Below are 25,097 nucleotides of genomic sequence, written 5' to 3'. Positions count from 1 at the left end.
CCCTACTACCATAAAAACTAATAATGTGCCAGCTTACACAAGCCACAAATGTACTGCCTTTTGTTCTTATTGGCAGATTCATCATATTACAGGTATACCTTATAATCCACAAGGAAAAGATATAGTTGAATGAGCTCATTGTACACTAGGACAGCAATTATTTAAAAACAAAACAAAACAAAAAAAGGGGGGCGACCCCCAAGGATGTTTTAGCACTCTTTATTTACTCTTAATTTTTCAAATTTACCCAAGGTGACATTCAGACAGCAGTAGAAAAACACTTCTCACAATCACAGCAACCCCTTGAGGCATCTATTCCTATTTGGTTCAAATCTTTTAATGAATGATTCCCTGGCTTCCTATTAAGGAAAGGCAGAGGGTCTGCTCTTATTCCCTTAGATTCCAGTGATGGACCCTCCGAAACACTATGGCTTCCTCTTCGGCTCATCAGGCCCTGGGAAACTGATGACACTGCTGATAACCACTTCACCCCTGATCTCCAAGAAAGATCTGGAAATACAAGAGACACAGGAAGTCACTCACAAAATGCACGTGCTGTCCCTTCATAAGAAGAGCCCCCAACCATATCAGCATAGGGCCAATCCAACCACATGGGGTCAGATTAAGGCCCTGTCAGCTAAGGGAGAAGGAGTTTTAGGATCTACCTGAAGCCCACAGACCCCTGAGAACTTGTTTTTGGTTATGGTTGCTCTTCTGACCTTTACATCAGTGGGTTTCTCCTCAAATGATGAGTGAACAAACAACAGGCATCTAGCTTGGAACTGGCTCATAAGATGTTGCAATTAATAAACAAAAAAGGGGGAATTTTTGGAACACAACCTGGATCCTTGCCAATGTGACTGGGGTCATGTCAAATCCTGTGAGCAAACTCCAGGAGATGGAGGGCAAGAGTCTCCCTTGGCCAATGCCCGAATTAACATGGGAGGATCCCCAGAGTGTTCTCCTGTCCTCTTTTAGATAGATCTGATAAGTGTGAAGAATCATTAGCTTGCTCTTGTCATTTAAAGCTAAGAGATAATCATTATTGTTCACTTGTCTCACTTGATTGACTGCACGTAAATCACATCTCACATGTAGCCCACGCCCTGCACATAAATCTATATCCTTTTGTAATGGGATCTTGTGGAAGATATAAAAGAAGTGGTTGTTTTTTTGAAATTAGTATACTAATTTCAAAGCAACTGGGGTGCCTGGGTGGCTCAGTGGGTTAAAGCCTCTGCCTTCAACCCAGGTCATGATCTCAGGGCCCTGGGACCGAGCCCTGCATCGGGCCCTCTGCTCACCAGGGAACCTGCTTCTTCCTCTCTCTCTGCCTGCCTCTCTGCCTACTTGTGATCTCTGTCTGTCAAATAAGTAAATAAAATCTTTTTAAAAAATAAATAAAAGAAGTCATTGTAAGAAATAAAGATGCCTACTGATCATCAGTTGGTAGTCCCTCCATCATTTTGGCTCCGATCACCAGGATCCCCACCTCGTGAAAGTGACAGTTCAGATATTAATTTTATCTTTGCACTGAATCAAATCCCTAGATGTAGGACTTTGCCTCAGATATACATGTAGTCATAGTGTATTGATATTTTGGGATTAATCCCTAATATCCATACGTAGCACCATATGGATTATGTATGTGCATACATTCTTCTTTTCTCCTCATTTTTTTCCTAAAAACTAAATTAATGGAACAAACAGAATTTTACAGTTATATCCAGGTTTGAATCTCAGTTCCACTACTCAGTTTCTTACTACTTTCTCTGTGTCTCAGCTTCTTCATCTCTAAAATGTAGATAATAATAAGTATCTCATAGAATTGTGTGAAAATTAAATGAAATAATTTGCATGTGAGCACTTAAGTTTTGGTTCCATTACTGTTTCTCTCCATGCCTTTCAATTTAAAAATCCGCACATGCGTACATACACACAAACATTCACACAAACACAGACACATGCAAGAGTTATATTCAACATGACTATAAGCTTCATGAGAGCAGAAATCACAGGGATACAGTGTTTACCACTCTATCCCTAGTGTATGGTTATTAGGGGATCCTCAAATATATTTGGAGTTATAAAACAAGATTAGTTAAGAAATTGAGCCTTTGTTCAACTAAATTTCTCAGTCAGTTTAGAGATCTTAGTTAAACTAAAAACCTACCATATACACTAAAGGCCTTAACAGGTGTCACTTCTGTAGACTCTATTTTATGATCTTCAGTTAATCAATATGAAGTCTATTTAAGTGACTTTTTAAAGTATTTGCTTTTTGTCTGAAACTCCAAATAGGCAAGTATACTAATTTGATAGGACTGTTGTACCATAAACTGAGTGGCTTGAACAACAGAAATATATCATTCTAGAGGCTAGAAATTCAGGATCAGGATATCAGCAGGATTGGTTTTTTCTGAAGGCTATGAATAAAGGATCTGTTTCAGGCCTCTCTCCTTGGCTCATCAATTACTGTTTTCTCCCTCTATATGTTCACAGTGTCTCATCTTTATGCATACCTATCTCTATGTCCAAATTTCCCCTTTTTATAAGGATACCAGTCATTTTAGAGACTATTGTAATGATCTCATCTTATCTAATTCTAACTGCAATGACCTTATTTCCAAGTAAGGTAATATTTTGAGATACTGGGGGTTAAGACTTCAACACATGATTTATTGAGGGATCATAATTTAACCCATAACAGCAATTTCTAAGGGATTATCTTTAAGGCTTCTGGGTATAACCTATCCCTGGAGTATTTCTTACTATTGCATATAGAAGAAAACACTTGACATTTACTGAATTAACATTTTGGGATGTTTTGACTATTCTCAAATAACCTTAAAACACATAGTAGAGTGAGCCACTTAACTTGTGAGGGTAACTAGCTATCTATAGGCATCTGTATTTTAACTGACTTTGTTATTAACTATTATTGAGAATGTTTCACATGTTGGAGGGAGAGGACAGGAGGGATAAAATTCTAGTGAATTTTGAAAAACCAGTATATGGGGATATGTCAAATAAGCTGAAATATAATGTAAGAGAAATGTGGGGGACTGCAAAAACATGAAACCATGTTTGTGAATAAGTGCAAATAGGTGTATTTTGGAGGAATATCAAGGACCTTTTGGGTATAGGACAAGATTAAGCCTCAGTCGTGATTATATATGTCCACTAAAATGAATCAAAATGTAGTCATTCCAATCATTTCAGTCATATTCACAATGGATATAAATGCAGGTGAATTGAACCAAATAGTGATCTTTAAAATAGTTAAATCAATTCCTTTCTTAAAATTGGCCAATTATTTTATTGACTAAAATTTTTAAAGTTTCATTGAACATATGTCATGTTTCCCAACAGATCATCCAGGTCAAAATAAAGAGTTTGCTTCAAATTATTTTGGGGAATAAAGGTGAATTGATGCAATGGTCTTATGAAGGATAGATTTTTTTTTTTTAAATCGTGCTTCGAAAGGATTAATACCCACCTTTTGTAGCAACATGGACAGGACTGGAAGAGATTATGCTGAGTGAAATAAATCAAGCAGAGACAGTCAATTATCATATGGTTTCACTTATTTGTGGAGCATAAGAAATAACATGGAGGACATGGGGAGATGGAGAGAAGAAGGGAGTTGAGGGGAATTGGAGGGGGAGATGAACCATGAGAGACTATGGACTCTGAAAAACAATCTGAGGGTTTTGAAGGGGCCGGGGATGGGAAGTTGGGTGAGCCTGGTGGTGGGTATTATGGAGGGCACATATTGCATGGAGCACTGGGTGTGGTGCATAAACAATGAATTCTGGTACACTGAAGAGAAATTTTAAAAAATAATAAAAATTTTTTAAAAATCATACTTCATTGCCTATCAGTGTAAGGCGAGTACTTATATGTTTGGCATTCTGGAAACTGTCATCTATATGTTTAATTTGATTTCTAAAAATCTTGAGTGCTTTGTAAAATTGCACTTTTTTCTCAAATGTAAAGCAATATGTTACAGAAGAATGAGTTTTGGACCAGGAGAAAGAAAAAAAATCTGAATTCCAGTCCCAGATCTGCCCTGTGGCCTTGGAAAAGTCAAACAGAGCTCCTGCTTTGCCTCAGCAAACTAAAGGTTTCAATCAGATGATATGCAAGTTCCCTGAACCTAGAGAGTCTATAATTCTGTTATATATAATTATTATATCGCTAGTGAAATATTTTCATTCAAATGCAAAATATATTAACATAAAAGAGAACTTTTTGCTCTGCTGGGTTTAAGGTATGGTAATAGAGGCTAATCATTTGAAGAACCTTCACCATCAACTTTTCAGTCTGATCATCTTCATATTGTATGTCATAAGGTACCCACATAAAATATTACATGCTTTTAAATATTTTTGTCTTTTACTCCAAAAGACTAAACTCTTTATTCTGTCAACATTACAATACAACTAAATACCATGCAATTTTATTTTACATAAATCCTGGCAGGAGTTACCTTGGTGCTTTTGTCTTGCCTAAGAACCAGCTACATTTCTACTGTATATATACCAAATGTTCTTTTCATTTTTAAAATTTTACATGGGAGATCTTATAAAATTGATTTTCCCACCTCTCTAACCACCCTTGATGATATTGTAATTCTTTCAAGTAATTAACTATGTTATGACTAATTTTATTTTTTTAAAGATTTTTATTTATTTATTTGACAGAGAGAGAAATCACAAGTAGGGAAGAGAGGCAGGCAGAGAGAGAGAAGGAAGCAGGCTCCCCGCTGAGCAGAGAGCCCAATGTGGGGCTCGATCCCAGGACCCTGAGATCATGACCTGAGCTGAAGGCAGGGGCTTAACCCACTGAGTCACCCAGGAGCTCCTATGCTATGACTAATTTTAATAATGATAACATTTTAACTCAATCCCACAATTTTAATGTTGACAATGTGATACTTGGAATGTAAATGTATTTAGCCCACATTCCAAATGTTTTATTTTTTGACACTTACATTGAATAAGAAAGTGTTTGATATAATACATGTCCTTTAATGAACATGGGGGTCATATATTGATCAATTTATGAGTAGAGTTTAATTTTTGAGACACGGTATTTAAAACTGGTAACTGAACTTCTGTATTTCAATTAATGAGGAGGTCAGTTCTACCTTTTGTTTTGTTTTGAACTTTAAAAAAAATACACTTTTTAGAAAATGACCTGAAGATTGGCAGAACAGACTTTCCACAGCTAAACATAGAGAAGAGGTCAGGCCACCTAGAAGAGGGTAGGAATAGCAGAGAAGGAGAAGCAGTTGGATGCTAAACAGATTCATGTCCTTGGGAGTGTGGGAGTGAGGGAGCTCTGGGCAAGGATTGGAAAGAGAAACAGACCCTCACATCAGAGAATTCTACCCGGGGAAGATGAATCTCCGTAACATTTGGCTTTGAAGACCAGAGGGGCTGAATTTCCCGAGTTCTTAAAAGAAGTAGAACTTAAAACTTGGAATTTTAAAAATCTGGAGAACCAGAAAGATGAGAAGCTGAGTCTCCACCCTTAAAGACACAGCAGGACAAACAGCCTGCAGAGATAAAGCCATCAGTTTGAAAAAGCACCTGGGGAAGGAGAGTTGTTTATTCATTTTAGAGTAAGTCCTGGAGGGATAGATATTGGTGGGGGATTCCTCAAGGAAAAAAGGACTTGATGGGCACCACTTTCTCCCCCTCCCCAGCCTAGATACCCAGCTACCTGGGGAAACCAATACTGACAGTCATCTCCTACCATGCTTGCACCAGCACCCTGACACCCCCAACTCTTGTGTTGTGCCTCTGTGAATCCATCTCCTAGGACTGGCCTGCTTCAGTCCCATTGCTGCAGGGTTCCTCCTGTAGGAGACTACCAGCCGACAAAACTTGCTACCCTGCCTCTCCAGCCCTGTGCATGTTGCAGTTCCACCCCCTCCAGTATGTTCTTGACCCAAGCCCATCCAAAGCAATACTACAAGCCTAGCAGTGTGCAAGCAGCCTGGGTAGAAACCAGCACCACTCTAAAGGGACTCCTGCCCCAGGGAGAGGGGAAGATAACCACACACATTGGTCTTACTAGGAACCCAATAGTGGGCTGGGGGCAGACAGCTGGCCTGACTGCAGGCCCCATTAACCAACAAAACCTTCTCAGAGGACAACACAGGAAAATGTCATGCAGTTTGGTGCTACTTAATCTCTGGTAAATGCCTGGTCTGACTCAATTCAAGCCCAAGGCAGTCCTCAACTGGCTCACTAACAATACAGGAACCAGACCCTGAAGCTAAATAAGGACAGAACGGGGAATGAACTCATCTTGGGACTGATCTCTGCAGAAGAACCAGGCAATCAACTGCAGTATTTACAAGCAGATAACTCTGAGGAAGTCTACTAACAAATGGATCACAGCAACTAGACTCTAAGTCACAATAGTATTTCAAGTTGGTAACGTAGTCCTATGATGGTTCCCCATTAGCAAGAGAACAGGACAGTGCCAAAAATCTTTTGTCCCTGCTATAAAACAGATTCAGGTATCACTTCCTCCAGGATATCTTTTCTAATCATCACCCAGGCTATGTGTAAGCCATTCTTCTCTGCTTCTTTACTTTGTGTTAATCTATGATACACACTATAATTGTTCAGCCATTCATTCAACAGATATTTATTAAGCATCCACTGTACGCCAGACATTTTACTAAGAGTGGGAACAAACTAGTGAACAAAATAAAGTCCCTGCCCTCATTGAGCTTATATTTGTGGAGGCTGAGAAAAATCAAGGCCATCCCACCTCACGTTTAGCCTTAGCATAGGTACAGCCATCTTAGCTCTGGCAGCCATCTCAGATCCCTGTGCCCAAGGGCTGAACTTTCCCCTACCCTGCTTTGGTTCCAGGAAGCCCCATCCTGCTTTGGTTCCAGAGACCCCCACCCTGCTTTGGTTCCAGGAATTCCCACCCTGCTTTAGTAACAGGAACCCATAAATACCCCTGCCTTAACTAAGCTCGGGGTCTGAGTCCCTACTCCGCTGTGTCGGGTATACTTGGGCCCAAGCTTAAGCTTGTCAAATAAACCCTTGTGTGACTGCATCGGTGCTTGGCTCCTTGGTGGTCTCTCAGATGCAAAAACTTGGGTACAACATATTCTAATGAGGGGAAAGAACACATACACTAAAAATAAACATGTAAATATAGACTGTGTCATGGTGATAAGTACTATTAGAGAGAATAATGCAGATAATGGGAATACAGTGTGGAGAAATTTTTACTTTTTAATGTATTATACATTTTTGTGTAATCTCCTTTTTAAAGTTAGCTTTACCTTTGTTAATAAATATTCTTCTAAAATATTTTTTATGTTTGCATATATTTTCCCTTATATAGATGTATGTATGTACTGTACCTATGTAACTATTCCTTCATTGTTGGGCATTTAGCTTTCCTCTTTATCATAAACAATATTGAGAAGAACATATTTAAAGTTATCCTTTGGGAGCATATCCTTGGTTATTTCCATAGGATAAGTTTCTAGAAATGAAAGGGTTGTAACTTGGCTGTTGCCATGATGAACAAGTCTCAGTCATCTCCAATCCTTTGGACACTGGCATTGGCATCAATAGCCACTTTCTGTAGGAGTCAGTTCCATAGCTTAGTTATTCTCCATGATCCTGGACCCACACGTCCACCTTTCTCTTTCTTTTCCCAATGACTCTCAAAAAAGGAGCAACAAACTTAGTGGCAGAAGCCTTGAAAGTATGATACTACCAGATGAAACGCCTCAAAACTTAAGGAGCCTTTGTTTAAATCTAAAGGTATTGCTGTTTTAAATCCAAAAATTTCTACTGTAGGTATGGATGGTGACAACCATAAAGCTAACTATAAAATCTCCAGCTTTACTTCAACTCCATCTTTAGGTCCTTGTAGAACAAACCAAAATTTTGAATCTATTCCTTGACCTTAACCTCCCAGAATGTGTGACTTCCCTTTCACCTCAACTTTTCTCAACTCTAGTCTCCTGGCTAACAAGATATATATATTTTTTTAAGATTTTTATTTATTTGTCAGAGAGAGCGAGCCCAGGCAGACAGAATGGCAGGCAGGGGCAGAAGGAGAAGCAGGCTCCCCGCCAAGCAAGGAGCCCGATGTGGGACTCGATCCCAGGACGCTGGGATCATGACCTGAGCAGAAGGTAGCTGCCCAACCAACTGAGCCACCCAGGCGTCCCAGCAAGATGTATTTTGACCATACTTTTCTTTTTATCTACCATTATCAAGTGAATCACCAAAATATTGTTCCAGTCATGATGAATATAGACCTGGCCTTGGTGTTGGAACCCAGAATAGGCTAATACATTATTATCCTTTTTCTCTTCATTTATTACCACCTCCTTGTTATTTATCAATATTGTGCGAAAGAGCTGTAGGAGATTTAGAACATCTCAATGCACTGTGTATTTGCCCCCAAAGCCCAAAGAAATGGCTGGGATATGGTGTACAGATTAACTAATAAAACAGTTTCACTTTTTATCAGCAGCTTTTTTTAAAGAGTAAACAATTTGATTATTAGGGAGGTCAAGCTAATGTGTAAAATAGTTTTAAGAGTTTGCGTTTTTCATTTGTCCTTGACTTTACTTTCTCTTATAAATAGAAATGATTATAAATTGTCTCTAAATAAACTAATATGTTTTCTTTTTCTTGTTTAAATTAATGAATACACAAAGCTTGGTTTTCTCAAGGTGATAATGGGCAAACTGGAAGCCGTAGAGACACCCATAGGTGTGGCTTTCCTACATCCCTTCATCACTGTTTTCATCAGGGAATGGTCTTCAAACAACAAGACCATGCTACACAAGCAAGCTCACATTTTCACTTTCAGCCTCTCAGATTGAGAAAAAGAGTTACTGGCCCATGAGTTTTCTTGTACACATGCTTTATTACTTACCTACTTTTACAGATATACAAAGGAAATAAGCAACTTTAATAGGGATGTGAGATTTACCTTACCTGGAAAACAATATACTACACAACATGAACAAAGCCAGTAGGTGTAAGAGATCCTCTTAGAGGTGATTAAGTGGTATCCTCCTGCCTATAAATCATAGCTCATACTATCCAATCTCCTCTATTCCTTAAATGATGGATTTCACAGGGTGTTGTTAATCATATAATCTATATATTACTATATACTACTATTTCTTTTACTTTCACCTGAAAATGGAGCTGGCAAGACTATCTAAATTTGATTTTGAGATGAATATAGAAAATATACTGAGAGACTCAAGTTGTTGCATTACATTAGTTGAGAAGCATTTAGAGTCTGCCTTGAAGTGATTGTTACATACTCACTCTAACTTTGATCAAATGGGAGAAGTTTTTGTTCAAGGTAAGACAGATCAAACTGGAGATGACCAAAGATCAGGAGACAGCACTGATTCACAAGGAAATAACATATCCAAATACCAAGCCACAGAAGGTAATGCAGATAGATGGCCAGGTAGTGTAAGAAAGAGCCAGAGGGTGATAATAGATAGGGTTCCTAAAAATATGGAAGTATGACATTAGAAATATATGACCCTAAGATCACCACCTGAGCTGAAACCAAGAGCTGATGCTCAATCAAGGCACCCACCCAGGCACCCTCAAAATAAAAGACTTTTAAAATCAGTTGCCAACTATCAGGATATAACAGTGACATAGACTGAATCTTATGAGACTTAGTGCTTTAGTAATCCTTTCCTACCCACAGGTAAGGCCACAGATGCTTCACAGAATGTTGCTACCTCTATAGTCTAACACCTAAAGGTATTATTTCCTGAAACCCTTTTCCTGCCTCTCAACATACTTCTTCCACCTTGGCAGCCTTCTGATAGCAGTTATACTGCTTAACTCCTGCTTTTTTACCTCTCTTCCCTGCTCATTTGAGTAGGCTCTTTATGAATTATTTGATTCTCCATACCAGCTTTGTTCTCATGCCTTCATGCTCTGTAGACCATAGGCCATATCTAACTTTCCCCCATGTCCAGCAAAGCTTAAAGGAATCTCCTTGAACATCTATGATCTTTAGTGTAAAGATTATCTGAGACAGCAAAAATTCTGAAGTTTATAAGTTTGTAAGAGATTTGGAAAGGAAATAACCATGTCCCTCCTCTTCTTCAGTCCAGGCAGGACTAATACTATGCCACTAGACTAAAGTACAAAATGGTCCCTCCACAACTTGAAACCTAGAACACAAGAGATTTCAGGTTCAGCCATTCTCAGTACTATTCCTGAACTTCTCCACCTTTTGGATACTATTTTGTAATTTGTGGGTAAGTGTGGCTCCTTCACTAGGCTGAAGATGCCTGTGTCTTATTCACCTTTGTATTTTCTACATGGCCTAGTAGAGTACTTTATATGTATAGGCACTCAATAATTGTGTAAAATAAATAACAAAACAAACTATGGGGAAAAAGCGAATCAATAATGGGGGAAAGATGACTATTTGAGAATTGTGTTTACATAAAATTGGGATGCTTATCCATTAAACGAGGCTTTGTCTAGTTGGTTGGTTTGGGTAGTGACAGAAAAATAATCATAAATAACTATAATATGTTTGTAACCTTATTTTCTTTACAGTCTACTAATGAAGCTGGGGAGGAGAGGGTCCAATAATAGTAAAATTTAGTCAATCTCTCAGCCTCCAATAGCTGTGTATCTGGAATACATTCTCCCTTCCAGTTTGGAGGCTGGAGCAGCATCAAGGAGTGGCTCACATGGTTTATGTGAGCTAGTGATGGCTTTCCTCCTTTTTATAGCATTCATCATCTCTGCCTCTGCTGCTCCAGACCTGGGCCCTGGCCATAACTATCACATTTGTCATACTTCTGGATGTTAGCCATGATGTTGTAGCCTTAGTAGCTTTTCCATTCCTTTCCAAGGGTCATTTCTACCCTTATTTGTGCAACAGTGTATTACTAAGCCACAAAGAGCATTGCCTTGTGCTTTTAAGTTCTTAGGATGACTCTAATGCTAGAGCTCTTTTATTTGACTTATTATCTACCAGAGCCAGAACCACCCCAGACCCTGAGCCTCCAGCACCAGGAATTTCCACATGTACTATACTCATGTGCTTGCTTCTTTCCCTCTAACAAAAATCTTTCTTTCTCTGATTAAACCAGTTTACCTCAATGACAACTCCTCTTTGAATTTGTTCCTTCCTATCTATTAAAGTGAACTTCAGTTCAAAGGAGGGCTCTTATACTCCCAAAACTCAGGTTGGGCTATTAGTGCTAGTCACTTTCAACTTACTCACTTATTACAACTCATATCAAAGTCCTTAAACCCTCATATAGATAAATCCCTGATGGGTCTGTCCTCCTGGGCATCTAGATGTGCCTGGTCATGTTTGAATCCACAGTGGTACTTTTATAACTTAGTCTCTCACTCTAGGACTCCTGCTACACTTGAGTAGATTTTATAACTAAAAAACAACAAAATTGTGAGAATAAAATAAGACCAAGCATGTGAAAATTCTTTGCATATTGCAGTGCTTTGCAAAGGCAATATATTATAATTAGTTCCTTATTGTTTGTCTAGTGGAAATCCAAGTCCATGGGAGAACTGAAGGCATCAAACAGGGAAAGTAAAAAATAAAATACGGGACCTGGCTGGCTTAGTCAGTAGAGCATGTGTCTCTCGATCTTGAGGTTGTGAATTCAAGCCCCATGTTGGATGTAAAGGCTATTTAAAAATACAATCTTAAAAAATCACAATTAAAAAAATAAAAGATAGGAATGATTGATGGAGAAATCAAGTTGATACACAAATGAACTATGCACTAAGTAGAATTAAATAGAATTTCTGTGGGCCTATTTGAATGCAATAGATACATGCCAAATGAATAGAGATAAAAGTTGGAAGATGGGGGGGTATCTGGGTGGTGATGGTTGGGCATCTGCCTTCAGCTCAGGTTGTGATCTCCAGGTCCTGGGATTGAGCCCCATGTTCAGCTCCCAGCCCAGCATGGAGTCTGCCTCTCCCTCTGCTTGTGCTCTTTTTGTCTCTCTCTCTCTCAAATTAATACATAAAATCTTTAATAATAAAAAAAGAACTTCTAAAAAAAAGTTGGAAGATGGTCCCAGAGTACCTAAAAAGTAGTCATACTCAGCCTACATACTTTAGGCAACAAAAAAATAAGTGAAGCTATACAGCATGGAGAATTACAAAGCTTGACTGCAGAGGCAAGTTACTAAGGTTTATATCTGAGCCTTATCATTTATGAGCTCTAGTGAATTTTGACAATAATCTAGTCTCCCCTCTATATATAATAGTACTGCTTCTCCCATGGGTTTTTGAAAGTATTACATGAGTCAATACACATAAAGCACTACTATCAGATCAGGCACATTAACAAATGCCCAGTATGAGTAAATTTTACAATTCATCTACTCATGCCATTGTATTTCACAAAAGCAAGTTGAATAGGGTTAGTGTTTATCCAAATTTTCACTAAAAACACTTTTTTTTAAAGATTTTATTTATGTATTTGACAGAGATCACAAGTAGGCAGAGAGGCAGGCAGAGAGAGGGGGGGAAGCAGGCTCCCTGCTGAGCAGAGAGCCCCATTTGGGGCTCTATCCAAAGACCCTAAGATCATGACCTCAGCCGAAGGCAGAGGTTTAACCCTCTGAGCCACCCAGGTGCCCCTAAAAACACTTTTTTTAAAAGACTATTCATTTATTTGACAGATATCACAAGTAGGCAGAAAGGCAGGCAGAGAGGAGGAAGCAGACTCCCCCCAGAGCAGAGAGCCCAATGCGGGGCTCGATCACAGGACCCTGGGATCATGACCTGAGCCAAAGATAGAGGCTCTAACCCACTGAGCCACCCAGGAACCCCCCAAATTTTCACTAAAGCAGAAATTCAGAGACTTTTTTCAGTTAGGTAGAATTTAGTGAATGTTACCTGAAATTGGACTGAAAATTGCTTCTTTAGTTTTAAGCAAATGTTAGGAAGTAGTCTAGAATATTCAAGTGATGTAACTCTTATCATATTAAACTAGCTCATTTGCTCTTTTCCTTACAATACAGGCACAGGGACACACTCATTTTAGGATAAGATCAAGAAATAATTTGATATTAAAATGATTAAAAATCTCATTTATTCAAAATGACTGCTATAAATGGAGATTAATCTCAAAATTGCTATAGAAAACATAATTTATATTCATGTGTAGATACAGTTTTATTTACAAATATCAGAGTTTACAGTGTACTTTGTTTCAAACTACTGCCATAAGTGGAAATTACTTCTCTACTATTATAGAGAACTACATTAATAATCATATATAGATATAGTTGAAGCTCTGAATGTTAGTGTATCAAGTAATTTGTCTTGAAGTACAGCCTTATAAAAGGAAATTACTTCATTAACTTTGAGAGCTTAATTACAAATCACACATAGATACAATTTAAGTTACAAATATTTGAGTTTATTGTGTAGTACTTGGAAATAATTGCACTCTAAAAACATTTTCAACAATTCTTGAAAACCAAATGCTTAACAAAGACCATAAAATGTTCACCATAACAATACTTTAAAAATTCTGTTTACTTACTAAAACAGGAATTTGAAACAATAATAAAAAAATTATGTGGGTGTCAGCATTGCTTATATTCTCTCCCAGAAAGGCACAGGAGTGTCAATAATATTCCCATTGGTCTAAAAGCAGGCCTCTCTGCCAGAGTCCTGACTCATAAGCAGCCTGCTGGCCATATTAAGCAGAGGAGCTGGCAGTTGATTAGCTGTGCTCTGAAAATAAATATCCTATTATTGTTGACAATGAAAATCACCACAGTTTAGAGAATCTCTAAGACTATACCATAATTCACATTAAGTAAGATAGACTATGCATTTGTGAAAACCCTTAATATAAACATACAGTGTCATGACATACGTCCTCATGGAATTTAGTTAAGCAGGTATTTAATAGCTGATCCTCATTGTAGTCAGCTCAACCATTTGAAGCTGATTATCCAGTTTCTGGGTTAGCCATGTCTTGCTTTTTCTCCTAGTGCTTCCTCTGGCTGAAAGCCTTTTGACCATTTCACTACTCATTAGCACCTGAAAAGGATAACTGAAAGCAGATGAACTCAAATCACTCAATTCTGCTTCTCATCAGCAGCTCTACTGAAGGGTTCTGTCTAGCAGGTGGTTTCAAGTATTAGATAAAATTACAGTCTGGATTATCAGTGGATTTCAATATCCATGTTGTTTCTGTCCCTCCTGACCTTGCATAATCTAGAGTTAGCCATATATACATTATTTGCCTTACCATATGAAGAAAAAAGTGGATTTTAAAGGGAAAATTAAAGATACTGGGTATCTGTTCTCCTGTTAAGGATTTTGCCTAGTTCCTTTATTGCATAGCTAACTAACAGGCATATAAGGTTCTGTGGGAATTCATACTAATTGTTATTTTTTAAAATTTTTATTTTAATTGGTAAAACCCTGAGAGTAATTTTATGGACATGTGGGTATTTAGACACGTTTCTCATATTTGAAAGGCTTTTTGAGAACATTTTAAACTCATAATTTGTCAACTCATTGCCTACACTAATCTCAATCAGAAATACTGTAGTCAGGGAGTGCCAGTAATAATATGCAGTTAAAGGTGTATCCTAGGATGCATGAAGAATAGTATGTCTCCAGTGAAAACAAGAAATCCATATCTTTCTAAATCATGAAATACTTCAATCTACTTTAATCATTGTTGTTCTGTGCATTTGAACATTTTAATTACAAAAGAATTACATGTTATTTTAGAAAATAGAGATAAACGTGAAAATTGCCCATAATCTCACCAGTGATAACCAGTTGCGATTTTGTGGTAAATGCTTATAGAACTTTTCTGTTCATAAGTCGATTAACTCACTATCCTCCAAGTGAAGTCATATGTAATTTTGTTTTCTAACTTGTTTTTTCACTTAATATGTTGGGCAGTTTTTTTCTATGTTGGTAAATAAACTTTTATAATACTCTTTGAATCGGATACACAGTATTCCATTATATGAGCATGTCATAATTCATTTAAATATTCTAGGTTTAGATATTCAAATGGTCTCCAGTTTTTGTTATAGTAACAAAAGCCATAAGAAACACTCCAGGATATAAATTTTGTGTGCATTCTCAATATTACCTCAAAAGAAAAGAAGAAATGAAATGCTAGATCAAAAGATATGTGTGTGTCCAAATATTTTTTGCTAAACAAATGCCCAAATAGTAGCCATACTAAGATTGCACAGATTTTTCACAAGAGCGATATCAGTAATATACTCCTTAGGATTTAATATATGGAAAGTAGTGTAACTTTTGAGGTGTGTGTGTGTTTGTGAATGTCTGTGTGTGTAACCTTTTAGTTTAATATGATGTGGCTGACTGTCACATTGATCTTTTTTGTTAGAGGTTTCCACTTAATGCACATATATATATTTAAATCTTATAGTTTACTGGTATCAATCAATTTAAAAGAATAGGTAGGCACCAAAAATACTTAATTTCTCTTGATGAATTATTATAATGAAACAGTAAATGAACTTATATTCATGTGCTCAAATAATCTACTGTAATAAAATCTATTTTTCCCTTGATAAATATTCTGAATTTCCTTTGTACTACATTATATTCAATCTCAAATTAAAAACAACAAAAACAAACCAAAAAATATCTACTTATAGTTTTTTTTTAACTAACAACCAACATTGAAGTAATTAATATCCATTACTACCACCACTCCATACCCCCTAAGGGAGAAACATATTATCTGAAAACATACAACATATTTTTTAACATCTGCAATCTTCCTACATACCAAGTCTTTTCCATCTCAGTAAATGATATCTCATTCCCTCCATCTGCTTAGGTTAAACACTTTGTTGTCATTCTTGACTCATTCCCCTTCTCTCACATGCTATATCCAATCCATCAAGAAATCCCATTGGCTATCCATTCAAATTATACCCTCAGTTTGACCAGTTCTCAAAACCTCCACTACTACCACCCAGGTTCAAGTCACCATCATCTATCTTCTCAATTACTATAGTAGTCTCTTAACTGATCTTCCTTCTTTGACCTCTGTACTCCTACAGTTAATTTTTCACATATCCCAAGAGATTCCATTAAAAATATGTGTCAGATCAAATCATTCCTCTCCTTAAAACCTTTTAATGGCATCCCACCTCACTTTGAGTCAAAGCCAAAATCCTTACAATAAACAGCACGACCCTATGGAACACTCTCACCTTTCAGCATTCTTTTAACCCCTCTGCTGTTTCTCCCCTCACTTTTCATTTCATGTCAGGTGCAATGGTTTCCATTTTATTTGTCTAATAAGTAGCAGCTATAAAGAAATTGCACTTAAAAAAAAAAAAGAACTTGTATTTAAAGTTAGTTTCTACATGGCTTCAGAAGTAATAGTTAATAAACAATCCATTGAAATGAGCTCAGTGTGTTTTGTGCCCTTCACTCACCCACTGTGGAACATCTCATAGTCATTTCTTAAATTTCACTCGACAAATTCATTCAGATAGTAAATACTTATTGAGCCAATTATATTCCAGGCTAGGCATATATCAATAAACAAAACAGACGAAAGCTTCTACCTTAGCAGAATTTTAATTCTATAGGGGTGGAAGAGAGATCACATATTAAGTAAATTGTGAGGTATGTCAGAAAGTAATAATGTAGTGAAACAATATAGAACAGGGATATGGAATTAGGAACTTGCACATGTACATATGTGTAAGTGTTGTGTTATGGACAGTTGTACTGTTGTTCCTTGCCACGGTAGCATAGATTTGACATATTTTTTGCATTGTACTTTGTATAGGTCATAGGGTCTGGCGATGTGCAATATCCTGGTTTCTGACATGATTCCCCCATAAACTGGCTATTATATGAGGTAATCTTCCTGTACTTTCCAGCATGACCTGTTCCTTAAATTTACTTTTACTCATTTTATTGCTTTAATAGCTAACACATTTATCTCCCTGCCCTCTGGGCCACAGATAGTAATTATGGCTGGCATCTTAAGAACTTGTTGGTGATCTTCTACTACAACCACTTCTTCCATTCTATTTGGTCTTCTCCTTGTTTATGCCTCAGGCCTGCCTGTGGCAGTCAGTGATACCCACATGCATTCCTTTACCCCACAAGTTTGACTGAAACTGCCACAGTCAGAAATGAATTATTGACTTGCAAAGAATTAGATATGGTGAGTCAGCTGGTTATTTTTTTTTTTAGCAATGTGTCTAATTCTGGTGAGAACCAGTGTATTTATGTTTATTATAAGTCCATTACTGACCCTGAAGATGTGCAAATATCCAGGATAGTTCTGGGCTTCCATGATTTTTTAATCCTGAGATTTTGGCCAACTGTGAGAGAAAGCTTTGAGATGTTCCCAAGGGTTTCTGGAAAAACTGAATTTTTTAAATCTACTGAAGAGTCTGACTGTTTAGAAAAGAGAAATTTAATTGACATCTATTTAGGAGATTCTGCCTGGAGACAAGCTATGGAAAAATACAGCTCCACTAAAAACTGTTCCCTTTTCTCTCCTCAGAACTCTGATTCTCTCCTAGTTGAGCCATGTTCACAAGAGTTTTAAGTGGATTAATTAGTGCTTGAGAAGCATGTTTATAAATGAAAAGTAGCTAAGTACTAATATAATCTTTTAAACTCTGGATGTTTACCCTTTTTTATTCATATTACAGTTCTAATTTCATACTTTTTTCCATAGTGTCACCAGACTGTAGGTGAGCTCCTAAAATAGACAGCTACTAGGACTAAAACTGTTATATAACTGACTATGCAAAATAGCTCTGGGAAAGAAAGACTGAAACTGACTTGATAGTAATGATGACCTATTCTTTTAAAAGGATTCTTGTTCATTCAATGTCATCACACATAGTTTTTCAGAGATTTGGAAATAAAAGTATTTTGTATTTGGCATAGTATAAAAATAGTCATCAAAGATAGCTACAATGCCATAGAAAGTTTGTTTCAAAACTCAGATTTGGAATTAGAGTTTAGCAATAGGGCACATTAATTTTCACGAAAATCTTGGTATTTTAACTCTATTCCTCTGTCCTTAAAATTTTCATTATGTTTTTACAAATAAAGCTTAACAGGTTGTTATGAGATATTTCTCTTCCAAGACTGATTTAAAACTATTCATTTGAATTTATGACCAAGAGTCTTTGAGGGATGGGGCACCTGGGTGGCTCAGTGGGTTATAGCCTCTGCCTTCTGCTCAGGTCACGACCCCAGGATCCTGGGATCGAGCCCTGCATCGGGCGCTCTGATTGGCAGAGAGCTTGCTTCCTCCTCTTTCTCTGCCTGCCTCTCTGCCTACTTGTGATCTCTGTCTGTCAAATAAATAAATAAAATCTTTAAAAAAAAAAAAAGAGTCTTTGAGGGAAACAAGTCAAAGTATTAAACCTACAGGCAATGAAAAAATACCATTGAACTGTAATGATTTCTTATCTGATTTCACCTTTTCCAAGTATCTTGGGAAAAAAATGTAAAAGCTAATAATATGAGCTGAAGCTACCAAGTTTTAAAACAGGAAAGTTACTGAAAGGTGGCTGAAAAAGTATGTGGGTGTATCATTGTTTCTAACTTTGAACAAGTTTAAACTTTGGTAGCTGCTCCATAATTAGTATCTAGATACCATAATACAGAAAGATTTGTTAGTTTGCTGTATCTAAACTGAGCAGAATGAGGATCTACTGTTCTTCTTAATATAAATAACAATCATTTAATGGTCTTCTGTGCTAGCTGTATGCATTACAATGTTAAGGAAACCAAAAATTTAACCACCCTGTCATATTAATTTATTAATTTTAAAAACCTCCTTTAGGAAATAACACTTTATTTGTTTTTGCCTATATGGGAATTCTGTAGAATCGTTTGTGAAAAATTAAGTGAAGAAAATTGGTATACTGTGTCACAAAGATGTATACATTAAATTCCAATGGAGACTTCTAAATTATTGCTACCTGAAAAAAATGAATTGAACATTTGTGCTATAAAGTGTCTTACAAATACATGGTTTCAATGATAAATATATCAGATGCATTTAGTCAGCTGAAGCAATTACAAATGCCTACATAAGCAGAGATGGAACACTGGACAACTATTTTTAATGGAAAAAAGTCAGAAAATAATCATCCAATAACCAATAGACAAACTAAATGGCTAATCTCTAGGGGGAAAAAGTTCATCTATGAAAACAATATTATCCTCACTTTCTTTAGTACTTGCATATTTAATTCAGTAACTAAAGGGAGGCCATGTACTACTTTAACTATATAAGTATAAAGTATTTAAGAGGTGGAAAGCCTATAGTAAGAAAGTATGACCAAATTTCAGTTTGTATAAAAGGTTAATTGGGAGATGATAGTCCTATGTATGACTGGTGGGGTTACATTTTCATCAATTTATTAAGAGCTAGAAGAAGGATGAATATTAAAGCTAGTCCATATAAAGGGACTATTATAAAATACTCTTGGGGAACTAAGCAAAAGTTATCATTGGGTAACAGATGAACAGTGACAGATACAATTTAATATTCTGTGTATAAGTCAATGCACATTGGAAAAAACTATACTGCCTCCATAGTATGAAAGATTCTGAATTAGTAAATCTTGAGGAGGAAAAAAAACTTAAATGTCCAACAGAGACAGTTCAGTGAGATTGTCTGCTCAGTACCCAGCTGTGGTCAAATGCTGAATAAAATTTTAAAAGTGTTTTGAAACAAATGAAGAATTATTCAGAAGATATAATGATAAACCACATGCATATACCTAAATGTTGTGATCACAATACATACACAAAATATGTATGCATACATACATACCCAGATACATACAATACTTACTTGGCCTTGTTTACATCAAATGGATATCTTTTAGCTTTTTTTTTTCTTTTGGTATTATGAAACACAACTAAAGATGTGCTTAGTATTTTACTGTCCCTTATTGTCATAAAATAAGATAGGAAAATAAAATATACAGAGCCACAGATGGTTAGCTTTAAAGTAGGTAAGGGAAGGGGAGTGAAGATGGCAGAGTAGTAGGAGGACCCTATGCTTGCCTCATCCCTCCAACACAGATAAATATCAAATCATTTTGAATACCCAAGAAATTGATCTGAGGACTGACAGAAAAAACTACACAACTAGAGGAAGAGAAGAGGCCATATCATGAAAGGTAGGAGGTACAGAGACACGGTTTGGAAGAGAATAGGATCATGGGTGCTACAGAGGGGAGGGAGCCCTGTTTGCAGAAAAAGGCAAGATAAAGGAACTTACAGGGGAAGGCACAAGAACACATCCCCAAAGCCTTTGACTAGGAAAATGAAAGGGGCTGATTTTCTGGAGTTTTTACAACCACTGGGGCTCAGTCTAGAGTTATAAAGGTCTGTGGTTTGGCAGGTGTGGAGCCCAGAGGGCGCTGCAGTGTTCTTGTGGAAAAAAGGAGGGCAAATAGCTTGGGAACAGATAGTACAATCTGAGAATCCCCTGGGATGCACTGGGAGAGGTTGTTCCCCCTTTTTAGATCGCATCCAGGAGAGGTGGCATTTATGTCCAGGAGTAAAAAGAGCCAGGGGGTGACATTTTCCTCCCCCACTCCTTAGCATAAACTAACTTCAGTAAGCAGCACAGTGTCTACACTGGCAGCCGAGAAACTGCTTACACCAAATCCTGGCTCCCTGTGCTCTGCTGGTGCTGCTTTCCTCCAGCAAGTATGCCTGAGAACCACAGCATTGGGCCCCTCCCACAGAAGACCAGCAACCTCCCCCTCCACCACATGCACCATGTCAACAGACCATAGAGTTCTACAAAGCATCTGCTCTAGCGGAAATAACATAAGGTCTCTATTAACAAGCAGACCAGAGCACACCTAGCTAAAATTCACCGCACTCTGGCCAAGGTACAAACATTCCCCACTGCAGTCAAGGAGAAACTCTGCAGAACACTGACCTGAGGGAAAGAACAGCGGAAACACAGCAGCAGAGTGCACACAGCACACACCAGAGATACTTTTGAAAGAGCCAGGCCCTGGTCGGTATATGACTTCTTCTTCATAAAGCCATTATCTCAGGAACAAGAAACTTAACAGGCTTTCCTTACACAGAGAAGACAGAGAGTGCAACAAAAGGCCAAGATGGAGAAATTCATCCCAAAAGAAAGAACAAGAAAAGGTTAGGGCCAGGGATCTAACTGAAACAGATGTAAATAATATGCTTAATCCAGAATTAAAAACAACAACCATAAGGATACTAGTTGGACTTGCAAAAAGCATAGAAGACACCACAGAGACAAAAGACCTAAAAACTAGTCAGGACAAGAAGAAAAATGCAATAACCAAGATTCTAAACTGACTGGATGTAATGACCACAAAGATGAAGAGGCAGAGAAATGAAATAAGTGACATAGAAGATAAAATCATGGAAAATAATGAAACTGAAGATCACAGTGAATTCTACCAAACCTTTAAAGAAGAGTTAATACCTATTCTCAAACTGTTAAAAAAAAATAGTAATGAATGGAAAACTTCCAAACGCATTCTAGGAAGCCAGCATTACCTCCATTCCAAAACCAAACCCACTAAAAAAGAAAATTACAGGCCAATATCCCTGATGAACTTGGATGCAAAAATTCTCAACAAAATACTAACAAACTCAATCCAACAGTACATTTAGAGAATCATTCACCATGATCAAGTGGGATTTATTCCTGGGTTGCAAGGGTGGCTCAGTATTCACATATCAATCAACATAAAACACCACATAAGTAAAAGAAAGAATAAGAATTATTTGATCCTTTCAATAGATGCAGAAAAAACATTTGATAAAGTACAGTATTCATTCTTGATAAAAACCCTCAACAAGGGCACCTGGGTGGCTCAGTGGGTTAAAGCCGCTGCCTTCGGCTCAGGTCATGGTCTCGGGGTTCTGGGATGGAGTCCCACATCGGGCTCTCTGCTCAGCAGGGAACCTGCTTCCTCCTCTCTCCTTCTCTCTCTCTCTCTCTCCGCCTGCCTCTCCATCTACTTGTGATCTCTCTCTGTCAAATAAATAAATAAATTCTTAAAAAAAAAAAAAACCTCAACAATGTAGGGATAGAGGGAACATACCTCAACATCATAAAGGCCCACGTATGAAAGACCCACAGCTAATATCATTCTCAATGGGACAAACTGAGAGCTTTTCCTCTATGACCAGGAACAAGACCAGGATAGCACTCTTGCCACTCTTATTTAACACACTGCTGGAATTCCTAGCTCAGCAATCAAACAAAAAGGAATAAAAGGTATCCAAATCAGCAAGGAAGAAGTCAAACTTACACTATTTGCAGACAACATACTCTATGTAGAAAACCCAAAAGAATCCACCAAATATTTGCTAGAACTGATCCACCAATTCAAGAAAGCTGCAGGATACAAAAATCAACATACAAAAATCAGTTGCATTTCTATATACCAATAATGAAGCAGCAGAAAAAGAAATTAAGGAATTGATTTTTTTTTTTTACAATTGCAACAAAAACTGTAAGATACCTAGGAATAAACCTAACCAAAGAGGTAAAAGATCTATACTCTGAAAACTATGGAACACTTAAGAAAGAAATTGAGGAAGACACAAAGAAATGGATAAATGGAAATGGACTGGAAAAACAAATAATGTCAAAATATCTATATTACCTAAAACAAGCTACACGTTTAATGTAATCCTTATCAAAATACCACCAGAATTTTTCACAGAGTGAAAGCAAAAGAATCCTATAATTTGTATGGAAACACACACACACACAAAAAAAACACCAAATAGTAAAAGCAATCTTGAAAAAGCAAAGCAAAGTTGGCAGTGTCATAATTCCAAACTTCAAGTTATATTATTACAAAACTGTAGAGATCAAGACAGTATCATACTGGCACAAAAACAGACACTTAGCTCAATGGAACAGAATAGAGAACCCAGAAAGGGACCCACAGCTATATGTTCAACTAATCTTTGACAAAGCAGAAAAGAATATCAAATGGAAGAAAGACAGTCTCTTCAACAAATGGTATTGGAAAACTGAACAGCTACATGTAAAACAATGAAACTGGACCACTTTCTTATACTATACAGAAAAATAAATTAAAAAATGGATGAAAGACCCAAATATGAGACAGGAAACTATCAAAATCTTGGAGCAGAATACAAGCAGTAACCTCCCTGATACTGGGCATAGCAACTTCTTACGAGATATATCTTCAGAAGCAAGAGAAACGAAAGCAAACATGAACTATTGGGACTTCATCAAGACAAAAAGCTTCTGCACAGTGAAGGAAACAACAAAACTTAAAGACAACCTTCAGAATGGGAGAAGATATTTGCAAAGGACACATCTGATAAAGGGTTAGTATCCAAAATCTATAAAGAACTTATAAAACTTAACACCCCAAAAAACAAATAACTCAGTTAAAACATGGGCAGAAGACATGAATAGATATTTTTCCAAAGAAGACATACAGATGGCTAGCAGGCACATGAAGAAATGCTCAACATCACTTATCCTCATGGGAACGCAAATCAAAACTGCAATGAGATATCACCTCCCACCTGTCAGAATGGCTAAAACCAATGACACAAGAAACAACATGTGTTGGTGAGGATATGAAGAAAGAGAAACCCTCTTACACTGTTGGTGGGAACAGAAACTTGTGCAGCCACTCTGGAAAACAGTATGGATGTTCCTCAAAAACTTAAAAATAGATTGCCATGTGACCCACCAATTGCACTACTAGGTTTTTACCCAACATATACAAAAATACTGATTTGAAGGGATACATGCACCCTGATATTTATGGCAGCATTATCAACAATAGCCAAATTATGTAAAGATCCCAAATGTCCATTGACAATGGAGTATTATTCAGCAATAAAAAAGAATGAAATATTGCCATTTGCAATGATGTAAATGAAGTTAGAGAGTATTATGCCAAATGAAATAAGTCAGTCAGAGAAAAATGAATACCATGTGATTTCACTCATCTGTGGAATCTAAGAAACAAAACAGATGGACCTACGGGGAAGAAGAGAGTCAAACCATAATACAGACTCTTAACTAGAGAGAACAAACTGAGGGTTGATGGAGGGGAGGTGGGCAGGGGAATAGGTTAAATGGCTGATGGGTATTAAGGAGGGCACGTACTGTGACGAGCAGTGGGTATTATATGTAAGTTACGAATCACTAAATTCTACTCCCGAAACTAATATACTATATGTTAACTAAGTAGAATTTAAATAAAAACTTGAAAATACAAAAAAAAAAGTAGGTAAGGAAGAGAATATCTAAACTCAAGAAATAGAAATTACACAAACTCAAAATTTCTCTTTCATTTCCCTTCCCACTCATTATTCTCTTCTCTTTAAGACTAATCACTATTTATTAATATAGATTAGGTTTGTGCTTTTGAATCTTATATATTTTTAATGAAAGAGTATATAATCTTATGTGTCTTACAGCCTTTGCCTAACATTATGTTTGTGAGATTCATTCATGCTATTGCTTATGGTAGCTGTTCATTTTCAGAACTTGAAGCACTGAATTGTCTGAATATACCTTAGTTTGGTTGGCAGTCGTCCAACCAACTGAGCTACCCAGGCGTCCCGGAATGTACCTTTTAAATATTTATATTCTGCCTCTAATATAATGCTGCTGTGAAATTTCTTGTACATTCTTCTGATGACTGTATGCATGCATTTATATTGGGTGTGGAATTTTAGTGTCATAAGGTAAGCATATATTCTACTTTATTCAAGACACAGAAGCAGTTTTCCAAAGTAGTTATACCAATTTATACTTCCACCAAGAGTGTATGGGAATTCCAGTTGCTCCACATCCCAGCCAACATTTAATTTTGAAAGCTTTTTTTAACTTTAGTAATGCTGGTGGGTATTATCATTGCTATTAAAACATGTTCCTGGGCGCCTGGGTGGCTCAGTGGGTTAAGCCGCTGCCTTCAGCTCAAGTCATGATCTCAGGGTCCTGGGATCGAGTCCCGCATCGGGCTC

At 37.2% G+C, this 25,097-nt stretch overlaps 1 long non-coding RNA gene across 2 annotated transcripts in view; it reads right to left on the bottom strand.

Annotated features, from left to right (window-relative positions):
- Window positions 1–203: 203 nt before the first annotated feature.
- Window positions 204–25,097, bottom strand: part of LOC132007552 (uncharacterized) — a 92,764-nt gene continuing 67,870 nt past the window's right edge. For both annotated transcript variants that reach the window (XR_009401391.1, XR_009401390.1), the window contains exon 3: window positions 204–510. This is a non-coding gene — a long non-coding RNA (uncharacterized LOC132007552). The remainder of the gene's footprint in view (window positions 511–25,097) is intronic.

This window comes from Mustela nigripes, chromosome X (genome assembly GCF_022355385.1).
Source record: "Mustela nigripes isolate SB6536 chromosome X, MUSNIG.SB6536, whole genome shotgun sequence".
NCBI classification, from domain to species: Eukaryota; Metazoa; Chordata; class Mammalia; order Carnivora; family Mustelidae; genus Mustela; species Mustela nigripes.
Note: the sequence above shows the minus strand (reverse complement) of the source record. Positions and strands in the feature narration are given on the sequence as shown.